Raw genomic sequence first — 12,927 nt, 5'->3', positions numbered from 1 at the left:
CTAATGAAATTCTAGCTGTTGTTCCACTTGCATCCAGTGGACATGTAATGATGGATCGATGCAAAGCCTTAGTAATATCATTGCTAGCTCGTGTTGTGAAGATGTGGTTTACAAAGAATGAGCTTTGTTGAGGAAATAGGGAAAGCACAGCCCAGAATCATTTAGCAGGGTAGGTGATAGCATGGAATGGCAATGCGAGGAGGAGTTCGTCAGAGGGAGTTGTTTGAGGAAGAGGAATTATGCAAAGGTGGGGCAGAGAAGTTAAAAGCTGGTACTTGGTGAATGAGTCAGTGACTGAGTAATCTGTGGCCCTGGGTACGGGAAACAAAGATGGAAACAGCATGCCACCAGGAGCTAGCTGATCATGAAGGATACATAGCATCAACAGGGCTGAAGTATCTCTTCCCCTGCTGTGTTTTCTGTGTAGTTACACACATTTGTAACTGTAAAGTTGCTCTTTAACTTTTTTAGAAGCTTGTAAAGACACACAGTGGATAGGGTTCTAACCATTGCACCACAACCTAGTATGAAAGCACCAGAGCTCCCCAACAGCAGGAACTGGTGGATACAGTCCAGACAAACACCTCCCCTCCCACTCCACACCCCAGCATTGGGTACATTTACCTAGAACACTACCACCATTCAGGTGATGTTCTGTCCTCACTACTACCATCCAGTAGGAGGCACAGGAGCCTTAAGTCTCACATCACCAGGTCCCTACAACCATCGGGCTCCTGAACCGGTGAGGATAACTTCACTCACCACAACTCTAAACTGATTCTACAGCCTACAGATTCACTTCTTCCCAACTTGCTCTCAGCCTTACTTTTGTTTGCATATTTTGTCGTCTTTTGCAGCTTGGTTGTCAGTCTTTGTTTATGTTTTTTTGCACTTTTTTTGTATTTCTTTCTTGTAAATGTTGGCAAGAAAATGTACCTCAAGGCAATATATAGTAGCATATACATTCTTTGATAATAAATTTACTGTGAATGTTTAAGTATTCTGAGGGATTAAATCTTTAGGTATAGAAGTTGACCCTTGCCTTTCTCTCAGCAGTTCAGCTGTTCAGATTCATTATGGCCAACATTGATCTTAATTTTATGTACTTGCATTGGATTTGGAGTCTCTAATAGCCCAGCTCTGTCAGGTTTGAGCCAAAGTCATTTTAGTCGTTACCTATCCAGCAAACTGCCTTCTCCAAAAGCTCTCTTCCAGAAAGTGCTATAGGGCTGTCAAATCAAAAAAAAAATCATGCCATCTTAAAAGTTTCTTCCCCGCAGGCAGTCAACCTGGTCAGGCAAAGTTTAAAGTATATTTATTATCCACCTGGAGATTTGTCTTCTTGAATTTGTTTAAACCATTCCAGTTAGCCACCCCCACCCGCTCTATTTATTATCTCATTCGCTACACTGTAAACACTTAAAACTACAGTTTATAATGCTGTTTACATTGTAAATACATGCTGGTATTTATGAGTTAATGCACATTTTATTCCATGTCTGTACTTTAATCTGTAAGTTTATTTATTTTTAATACTTTATCCTCCTAAGTGTTGACAATTGCTGTTTGTTGTTTCATTGATATGACCAACATACCACAGCAGATTTCTAATATGCATAAATGTATATGGCAAATAAAGTTGACCCTTGAACCCTGATCTTTGAACCTATCCATAAGTTCGATCAGTCTTGGCTGACTGGGTGAGTAACATAGAGGCAACAAGGAACAAGAGTGATTCGCTGCAGCCCCACAAAGCTGACTCCCAAGTATAAGCGGAATTGCCCGCTGTCGGTTCACACCAACTGATAAGAGATGGTTAAGATAATGAAAGCTGTAAGTACGCGAGCAGCTGCTTTAACCCACGTCCATATAGGTCTTCCTGAGCAAGTTTGTGCAATGTATTGATTGCTTTATTCATTAGTGTTTTTAATGTTAAGATTAAGCCATTTGTTTTCTCCCGCATGCACAAGCCTAGATTATATCTCAATTGCTAATGGGTTTAGCTTTAAGACGCAAGCCTGTGGGCTAACACACCACGCAGTACTAATGAGGGAGATCTCATCAAACAGCTTGTCAGGAGTTGCCAGGCTGTTTTATAAGCTTGGAACTCAGTTTTAGTTTTCATTAGAACTTGATGCTGGCCTGACAAACAATCAAAGCAATATGAATCTTTTCTACCCACCCCCTTTCTTACCCCTGTTCTCTGTGCTCCTCGTTTTTCTCTTGCCACTACCCCAACCCTTTTTCAAGGACACAAACCTTTACGTGCCAATGCAAATCTGTCTCAAAGGCCCCAGTTTCTAAGGAGATAATTTTAAAGCGGCTCTCTCTCCCCTGTAGCTCCCTTGGATAAGGGCAAAAAAAAACTTTGGCTCTCCTTCACCCATTGCTTCATATGCCTGGCTTCTTGAACCTGAATCATTAAGTCTGCTTTCCTTCCTGCAGATGCTGCCTGAACTACTGAACCTCTCCTCCATTTTCTGTTTTTATTTCTGATTCCTAGACTCTGCAATGGTTTTTAACTTTCATTTTGCTAAATGCAGCCGGCTAAGGTCCTGATACTTGTGTGCCTTAAAACTTTCCATCAGCGCAGTTAATTCTATTGACATCTTCCTCAAAAGTACACATCTGAATCACAGTCGTCATGTGCAAAGCTCCTGCTGGTAACAAGATTCTTGGATTAAAATAATATCCCTTGAAGGAGTGTTGAAACTGTGAAGCTAATGAATAATCAGAACTATAATACTGCATTATACTGTGTAACAAATTCAAATTCTAAGAATGGGAAATTGCCCACTGATAAAACAGGTGCAGCCTATTTTAAGTAGGCCTGTCAATTAGTCATAGATGATATGCACGATTAACATGTTGCTACGGTTTTGTGTATTGACTTTCGCATGACCGGAGGAAGAAGAAATGGTCCAGATTTTCCAGTGAGTTTGAGCTCTCCATGCTGTCCTTCCTCTGCATACCTTGTGCAGATCTCCCGGCAGGAGCACACTTGCAGAGTGGGTTTGTAATCCTCTTGGAGTCGAGGACTGGGTGAGAGCAGCGGTGGGGGGCAAAATGAGATTGGCCCGCAGAGCTGCGGAGATTCTGTATTTAATTTACAGTCAGGCTGTCCACAGATCGGGGAATGCTTCTGAAATTCTGTCATTCATAATGTTTAAAAATATGAAAATAATGTGGAATATTAAAAATGTTAAAAATTAGAAAAATATAAACATTTTGCTGTTTGCCATTTATTAAACAAAATATAAGTGAATTGTTGTTCTATTACTGTTTGACAGTGTGATTAAAACTGTAATTAACTTGTGATTAAATATTTCAATCCCATGAATAATTTTTTAATTGATTGATTTCTCCAATGTTTATGCCAGTGATTTTTTTCAATAAATTCATTATCAGATTAAAATGGTGGTGGTTTGAGACACTGGCACCAAGCTAATTACTTGCCTTTTGATAGTGGCGTTTTGCGCACCTAAAAATGGCTTTCAGTTCCATTTCAGAGGACACACAGAATGACTATCACCGTTCATTATCTTCACCAAATTTAGAAGAGCTTTGTCATGTACAAACATATTTACAAAGCCAATATCTAAGCATATGTCATGAAATCTGTTGTTCTGCAGCAGCAGTACAATGTAGTACATTTAAAAATCTGTAAACTACAATAAGAAATATATAAGTATATAATACAAATTTAAATTAAATAAGTAGTGCAAAAAGAGAAAAAAATCGTGAAGTAGTGTTCATGGGTGAATTCATTGTCTGTTCAGAAATCTGATGGTGGGGGGGAGGGGGAGAGGAAGTTGTTCCTAAAATGTTGATTGTGTGTCTTCAAGCTTTTGTACATCCTCTCTCGTTGTAAGATGGTAGAAAAGAGAAAAGGGCATACCTGGGTGATGGAGGTCAATGATGATTCAGAGCCAACAACCCATCCCTGAATGTCAACAAAACAAAAGAGATGGTTGTTGACTTCAGGAGGGCACGGAGCGACTACTCCGCTGAACATTGATGGCTCTTCCGTTGAGGTCGTTAAGAGCACCAAACTTCTTGGTGTTCACCTGGCGGAGAATCTCACCTGGTCCCTCAACACCAGCTCCATAGCCAAGAAAGCCCAGCAGCGTTTCTACCTTCTGCTGAGGAAAGTCCATCTCCCACCCCCCATCCTCATCACATTCTACAGAGGATGTATCGAGAGCATCCTAAGCAGCTGTATCACTGCCTGGTTCGGGAATTGCACTGTCTCAGATCGCAAGACCCTGCAGCGGATAGTGAGGTCAGCTGAGAAGATCATCGGGTTCTCTCTTCCAGCCATTACGGACATTTACTCTACACACTGCATCTGTAAAGCTAACAGAATTGTGAAGGACACCATGCACCCCTCACACAAACTCTTCTCCCTCCTGCCATCTGGCAAAAGGTACCAAAGCATTCGGGCTCTCACGACCAGACTGTGCAACAGTTTCTTCCCCCAAGCCATCAGACTCCTTAATACCCAGAGTCTAGACTGACATCTACATCATTTACTATCATATTGTAATTTGTCCTCTACTGTGCCTATTGTCTTGTTTATTAATTATTGTACTGCCCTGCACTGTTTTGTGCACTTTATGTAGTCCTGTGCAGGGCTATAGTCTAGTGTAGTTTTTATGTTGTTTTACGTAGTCTAGTGTAGCCTTGAGTTGTCTCACATAGTCTAGTGTAGTTTTGTGTTGTTTCATGTAGCACCAGGGTCCTGGAGGAACGTTGTTTCATTTTTACTGTGTACTGTACCAGCAGTTTATGGTTGAAATGATAATAAACTTGACTTGACTTGACTTGATGAATGCTGTCTTTTAGTCACATCAGTCTTTGAAGATGTCCTTGATGCTGGGGAAGCATGATGGAGCTGGCAGAGTTTACAACCTTTGCATCCACAGGTTTTAACTGGAGCAAGATACACCAGTTAGTTGAGTTTGTTTTGCAGCAACAACCTTGCAATGTTAGTAAGACCAAAGAGCTGACTGTGGACTTTAGAAAGGGTAGGATGAGGGAGCACAAACAAATCCTCATAGGGGGATCAGAAGTGGAGAGAGTGAGCAATTTCAAGTTCCGGGGTGTCAAGATCTAACCTGGTCCCAACATATTGATGCAGCTATAAAGAAGGCAAGACAGCAGCTATATTTCATTAGGAATTTGAGGAGATTTGGGTTGTCTCCTAAAACACTCGACAATTCTACAGATGCATCATGGAGAGCATTCTGACTGGCTGCATCTGTCTTGTGTGGGGGGCCGCTTCTGCTTAGGACTGAAAGAAGCCACAGAAGGTTATATAATTAGTCAGCTCTTCCTTGGATACTGGCTTTTGTGGTATCCACGACATCCTTAGGAAGCAGCGCCTCAGAAGGGTGATGCTGGTAGTGTTATTTTGTGCACCTAAAATGGTTTTCAGTTGCAAAGTACTCAGGACATCTTCAAGGAGTGGTGTTTCAGAAAAGGCAGTGTCCTAATTATTGAGGACCCCCAACGCCCAGGACAAACCCTTTTCTCATTGTTCTCATCTGGAAGGAGGTACAGAAGCCTGAAGGCACACACTCAGTGATTCAGGAACAGTCTCTTCCCCTCTGTCATCCAATTCCCGACTGGACGTTGAAACCATGAACACTACCTCTGTTTTATTATTTCTGTTTTGCACTATCTTTAATTTAACTATTTAATATACATATATACTTACTGTAATTGATTTACTTTTTTTTCTATATTACCATGTATTGGCATTGTACAGTTGCCACTAAGGTAACAAATTTCACGATATATGCTGGTGATATTAAACCTAAATCTGATTCTGTAGACAAAATTTTATTTGCCAGTGTTACTTCACATTAAGCTATGAAATTCAAGTTTTAGTAACGTTGCTTGCAAGAAGTATTGTCAGAGAAACAGGTCTCCCAAATGAAATTGAAGAAATCCATGTGATGCTATGCAGAGATATAGAAGGCTGAGGGATCTAAATTCTTTCTGTATCGTCCTGGTTGGGAGATACAGTACCGGGCAAAAGTCTGAGGCACATATTTATAGCTAGGGTGCCTAAGACTTTTGCATAGTACTGTGTACTGGTTAAAATGGGAAGGCGGTCGGGAACCAGAAATAAGAGTTCAGTTGTGTTGTTTTTTGGTAACTGGAAAGACACAATATACAGTACTGTGCCAAGATCTCAGGCATCCTTGCTATATACATGTGCCTAAGACTTTTGCACAGTATATCGTAGCCTGGGAGAACTGACCTGCTCTTTACAAATAGCCCTGTTGGATTTTCAATGTCCAACAAAGAGAGATGGTGGGATCTTTGTTTAATGTTTCATCTGGAAACTAACAAAAATGTTGAACAAAACTGTTTTTATTTAAATCATGGCTAACGTTTATCTCAATGCCCTATCCTTTTTTGCAGTCAACTTGTCCAGGGCTCGGTCAGCCTTTATTTTATTTTCGATTTAATGTAAATATAATGTTTTGATGTTATGGATTCCTTCTTCTGAATTTAGCCTGGATTTAGTACACAAACCACACAATTTGTCTTGCATTGAACTTGTTTCATTATAAATTTGACTGAAACTTCCAATATATAAAATCAAATGGACTGCAGATGTTAGAATGTTCTGTTTTAAATATTTTTTTAATCCCATAAAATGAATTTATGCACATATGCAATTCACTGAATTCTACCTGGTTTTCGAGTTGGTCGAAAAGTTAAGCATGCAGCGCCATCTACTGGCTATCAAGAAATTAACAGGCCATGTTCTTCCACCGTCCACTGGAGCAGATCATGTTTTTAAACCTTTTAACTTTTAAAGAAATTACTTTTAACAGTTAAAAATGAATTAATGCCTGTGACAGATTTTACATCAGGGAAGTGAGGCTGCAGCTGTTGGAGTGTTGGGAGAGGTCATGTCACACCCTGTACCACAGCAGTGTGCTGGCACCTCGGAGATCACATCCCATGAACACAGAGGAAGTGCAGAAGTGGGGCGAGTGAAAGATCTGTCCACTGGTTTTATTGTTTGATTTCTGTTTACAGAGCCTGTGTGAAATTCCGATTTTTAAAAATCCATTTTGATTGCGTTTCAAATTTGAATTTAATGCTCATTGTTTATCAGTCAGCTTCCAGGTGTTGTATTTATATTATAATAATATCATATTATTACTGAGTTAAGTATTGTATGTAATGAGTTTTTGCTACAACAAGTGTATGGGACATTGGAAAAAAATGTTGAATTTCCCCATGGGGATGAATAAAGTATCTATCTATCTATCTATCTATCTATCTATCTATTTATTTATTGAGATTCAGTGAAGAACAGGCCCCTACGGCCCTTCGAGTCATGCCACCCAGCAACACTCGATTCAACCCTAGCCTAATCAAGGGACAATTTACAATGACCAATTAACCTACCAACTGGTACATCTTTGGACTATGGGCGGAAACCAAAGGAAACTAACGCAGTCACAGGGAGAACATACAAGCTCCTTACAGGCAGTGGTGGGAATTGAACCCAGGTCCCTTGTACTGTTAAGCGTTGTGCTAACCACTGCACTACCAAGCTGCCACTACTATGTCCATTCTTATTCTTGTTTACTTCCAGTTTTTAAATTAGCTTTTTAACCCGGAAATTGGAATGTAAAATTCATTGGGTTTGATCGGTAAAAGCATTGTGTACAAAACTATTGTGTCTTACAGCAGAAGGATAGTAAATGCACAAAGGTTAAGTAGGTCATACAGCAACTTTGGAGAAAGAAAGTTCCAGTTAGTCTGAAATGCTACATGCACAAAATGCAGGCTAAGGCAAGAAGTTGGATTTCCACCATCTGCAGGTTTTCTCATGCTTCAGGTCTGAAATGCAAACAATTTTCTCTCTCCACAGATGCTGCCTGACCACCTGAGTATTCCCTGTATTTGCTGTTCTGGGTCAGCATGGATAACTTTACTCACCTCAGCACTGATTCCACAACCTACAGGCTCTCAGTCAAGGACTCTACAACTCATTTTCATGGGGGTTTTTTTGCACCATGTCTTCTTTTGCACATTGATTGTTTGTCAGCCTTTGTTTATGTGTGGTTTTTCATACATTCCATTGCATTCCTTTATTTTCCCGTGAATGCTTCAAGAAAATGAATCTGAAGTTAGTACATGGTGACATACATGTACTTTGATAATCAATTTACTTTGATTTTGATCTGATGTCAAACATTTGAAATATTTTGTTTTGGTAGCAAAAATAAAAACGAGGATTTATATCGCAGATTATCCATTGCTCATTGTATAGATCCAGCAAACAGCAGGAGTCAATTTCTACAAAGCAAATTCCTACAAACTAAGCATGAAATTGAGTTTATCCTTGAAGTCCACTCTCTGGACTATATATCTCATATCTATTGCTCTCAGATTGCTTTTAGTTTGGTCTTTAGACAATTCTTCTATTGAGGACACAGTACTGCTGCTGCATAACAACACATTTCACACCATATGTCAGTAATAATCTAATTCTGATTATTCATGGTCATGGTCACCAGCTACAATGGGATACATTTCAGTCTTGGTCCCTGTAGCAATCAGGTGTCTTTCTGTTCTCAACCTTTCTGAGAATGTACCAGCCCTCGTTTTTCAGTAGAATTAATTATACGTGAATGAGTGTGGTACTTCGACACAAAGAAATGTTCCCTCCTTCACTAATTTTGCAAAACCTACAGAGCTCTTTGTGATTTTATTTTTGCACGTTAGTTTTACAAGATGTAGGAAAGACTTTGTTAAGGTGTAAAGAGTTTTTTCAAGAATATTGCTGTGCCTCGAGAGCCTGAATTTGGCCAAGCGAGGTCTTTATTCCTTGGAACCTAAGGGTGTGATGCGTGACCTTAACAGAAGTGTATAAAATACCAAGAGGCATCGATAGGGTGGATGCACAAAGTGGTTTTCCCCCAAGGAACAGGAAACAAAAGAAAGAGGGCATATGCTTAAGGTAAGAGGGGAAAGATTTGAAAGGGATTTGAGGAGCTACTTCATAGAGAGGGTGATATGTGTGTGTGATGAACTGCCAGATAAAGTAACTGAGGCAGATTTAATAACAACATATAAAAGAAATCCCCAAGGGAAAATAGGAAAGGTTTAGAAGAAAATGGGCCAAACATGGGTAAATGGGACTAGCTTAGCTGGGCACCTTGGTCAGAATGGATGAGTTGAGCTGTAGGGCCTGTTATTGTCCTAAGGCTCCTTATGCAGTAAATACTTATACTGTTCTTTTACAAATTTGACCAAATAAATCGCGAAAACAAAACATTTTTATTTGCTGTTCATTATAAAATCAAATGGACTGCAAATGAAAATGTTCTGGTTCAACTATATTTTTTTATTTTCTATTGAGGATGCTAAAGACGTTCACAAACATTTAGTTACAACTAAGGTGGGGCTACACTGGCTGTCAAACCCATTCTGTGAGAGCAGCTGCCTGCTGGTGTTGAAAGAGGGTGTCTCCGCCCTGCACCATACTGACATCCAGGGAAGGTAGTATGTCCCAGACCACTCAGGAAGAAAGAGTGGACTGAAGCCTTTTGGCTAGTTGGTCTGACCACCAATCTACTTCCAATCCTGATCAGTGAAAGCTCTCAGCATCTTCTCTATGGGTTTTTAATTTAACACTTTTCTCTGAACTCTTTTCCTCTTCTGGAATACCTCAAGTAATTTAGCCTAATGTTTAGTGAATAGCTTATGACAAGCAAGCTACTCTCCAGCCTCTCCCTTTAACCCACCATTCAGTGATATTGGCTGTCTAAACTCTATGACTTTTCTCTTCTATGCCTTGGCATTCCATCACTTCTAAATGTCAAATAACGAACGAGCTTCATAATAGTTTTGGTAACTCCTGACTTGGAATCTCAGGGAGATCTCGGTTCTCAGATATCAATGAAATCCAATTTCTAGGCAGAGATTCTTGAACAATTACATGCACAATGTCACAGACTGCTGTAGCCATAATAACAGCCTGTTGTTCATTATTTAGAACTGTAATCACTCTCCTGCAACATACAAATTGCAGGGTAAACTCAACAAGCCAGGCAACATCTGTGGAAGGAAATGAACAACCAACTTCTCGACCTTTCATCAGCTCACTGCCTTCTTTATTTTTTGTCAGGAAGCTTTTCCGACTTTGTGTTTCACTACCAACAGGCAGGTCAACTAGGAAACTTTGTTTACTATCAGAGGTTATCTGGGAAGGGAATATTCTTGGCGCATTGGAAGTTGATCAGTGACGGCAGACATGGGTTTGGCATGAAATGTCCTTTGGTCAGCTTTAGCACTTGTTTAACTTTATTACTGAAATGATTAATCCATCACGTTTGGACCTGCTGACCCATCTGTTTTCTGGCTCAGGGTCCACCAGAGAGACTAGGCAACAGATACGACGTGTCACTGAGCACTCCAGCACACTGCTAAGGGTGTTCAGCACTTCCCAAGGCTGCTGGCCTTTGCCAATGCCGTATCAAACTAAGATCCCATCTGTCATTTATAGTGGGTGTTAAATTTTGCTGTGTGCCACTTTGAAGAACAGGACAGTTGACCTTGGTAGTTTTTGACAACCTGCTGTAATTTGGTTTTGTTTAGGACTGGACTTTCATTTGCAAGGAACTGATAAATGAATTGGCACTGCATTTGCACCCTGACCAAAAGATTTAGCAACCTGACTGAAATTCTTTAGCCAGTGGTGATAAACCCCTATTTGAGATTGGGAGATCAATTTTAGTGGCAGGCATACAGTAACCTATCTCTCTTACCTTGTATGGAATACACTTACCCAGGTTATTTTATTATACATCAAAATCAACTTCATCTATCATAAAAGTATTATTTACATTGTTACATTCATAGTCAATGTTTTAAGTCATGTTCTACTACATTCCTTAAAACCAATAGGACTGTTGTTATTCATGAGGCCCCCTCCAGTGGTACAATTCTACAATGACTGAGGAGGTTCTCATCCAACCTGGCCCCTCCCTGTCCAGTAGCAGAACTGATGCACCATCTCTCGGAGACGTGAGGCGAGATATCGGCTTTTATTGGCTGGAAGAAAGAACAAGCAGCAAATGACCACCACACTACATCCTGGAGACTGAGGCCGGGGCTGTGTCTGCAATCGCCTTTATACCGGGGTCAGTGGGAGGAGCCACAGGAGCAGTCAGCAGGGTCTGTGGGAGGAGCCACAGGAGCAGTCAGCAGGGGTCTGTGGGAGGAGCCACAGGAGCTGTCAGCAGGGGTCTGTGGGAGGAGCCACAGGAGCTGTCAGCAGGGGTCTGTGGGAGGAGCCACAGGAGCTGTCAGCAGGGGTCTGTGGGAGGAGCCACAGGAGCTGTCAGCAGGGTCTGTGGGAGGAGCCACAGGAGCTGTCAGCAGGGGTCTGTGGGAGGAGCCACAGGAGCTGTCAGCAGGGTCTGTGGGAGGAGCCACAGGAGCTGTCAGCAGGGTCTGTGGGAGGAGCCACAGGAGCTGTCAGCAGGGGTCTGTGGGAGGAGCCACAGGAGCTGTCAGCAGGGTCTGTGGGAGGAGCCACAGGAGCAGTCAGCGGGGGGGGGGGGGGGGGGCGTGTCCAGACAGGTATATGTAGTTCACCACAAGAACTTCCTTCAGGCATCTTGATGTACCAGCAGACCTACAAGTTTCGGGCAGGCCAGAGGGCATCCTTCTCTGAGGTGTTGATCTGCCAGCAGCACTTGATGCCCCGTTTCTGTGTACGTTCCTGGGACGGCCCATAGGTCAGGGAGCCCCCCCATTACGCAGCTGCTCAGGACAAACCACGACACAGGCCTTTGCGTCTTTCTCTACACTGAATCCTGTACAGCAAAGACTGTACTGGGGTGTCAACTTTCGATCTGGTGAAGCATAACTTCTAATTGACCCTTCCCCAATTGCAGTAACCTTCAAGTGAAGCTAATTACCTAAATAAACTTCATTCCCTAAAACGTAGAAGACTGAGGGAAGATTTCACAGAGGTATAAAAAATTATGAGGGGTATTGATAGGGTAAATGCAAGAAGGCTTTTTCCACTGAGGTTGGGTGACACTGGAACTGAAGGTCGTGGGTTAAAGGTGAAAGGTGAAATATTTGGAGGGAACATGAGGGGCAATTTCTTCACTCTGAGGGTGGTGAATGTGTGGAATGAGCCGGCAGCGCAAGTGGTAGATACGGGGTTGATTTCAACATTTAAGAGAAATTTGAATAGGTACATGGATGGGAGAAGCACGGAGGGCTATGGGAATGGGTGCAGGTCAATGGGACTCAGCAGGTTAATAGTTTGGCACAGAACTAGATGGGCTAAAGGGCCTGCTGTAGTGTTCTAGAACTCTCATCAGCTGTAATTCACACAAAATGCAGCGGGCCAGGCAGTATTTATGGAGGGGAATAAACATTCAGTTTTGTGCCATGATCCTTCTTCTGGATTAGAAAGGAGGAGATAGAATAAGAAGGTGGGGAGAGGAAGGAGTACAAGCTAGCTGTTGATAGGTGAAGCCAGGTGATGGGGAAGCTGGGTGGATGGGCGAGGGGCTGATATGAGAAACTGGGAGGTGATAGGAGGAAGAGGTAAAGGACTGAAAAAGGAATCTGATCGGAGAGGAGAATGGACCATGGGAGAAATGGAAGGATGAGGGGCACCAGAGGGAGGTGATGGGCAGGTGAGGAGAAGGGGGTCAGAGGGTAGCTAGAACAGGAAATAGAAAAAAAAGAGAAAGGGAGGGGGAGAAATCAATGTTTACACCAACAGGTCGAGGCTATCTGAATAGAATATGAGCTGTTACTCCTCCAACCTAAATGTGACCTTATTGTGACTGAATAGGTAGCCATGGACTGACATGTCGGAATGGGAATGGGAAGGTGAAGGAAAATGGATGGCCACAGGGAAAT

Source organism: Hemitrygon akajei, chromosome 32 (genome assembly GCF_048418815.1).
Source record: "Hemitrygon akajei chromosome 32, sHemAka1.3, whole genome shotgun sequence".
In the NCBI taxonomy this organism is placed as follows: Eukaryota; Metazoa; Chordata; class Chondrichthyes; order Myliobatiformes; family Dasyatidae; genus Hemitrygon; species Hemitrygon akajei.
This window is presented reverse-complemented; position numbering follows the sequence as displayed.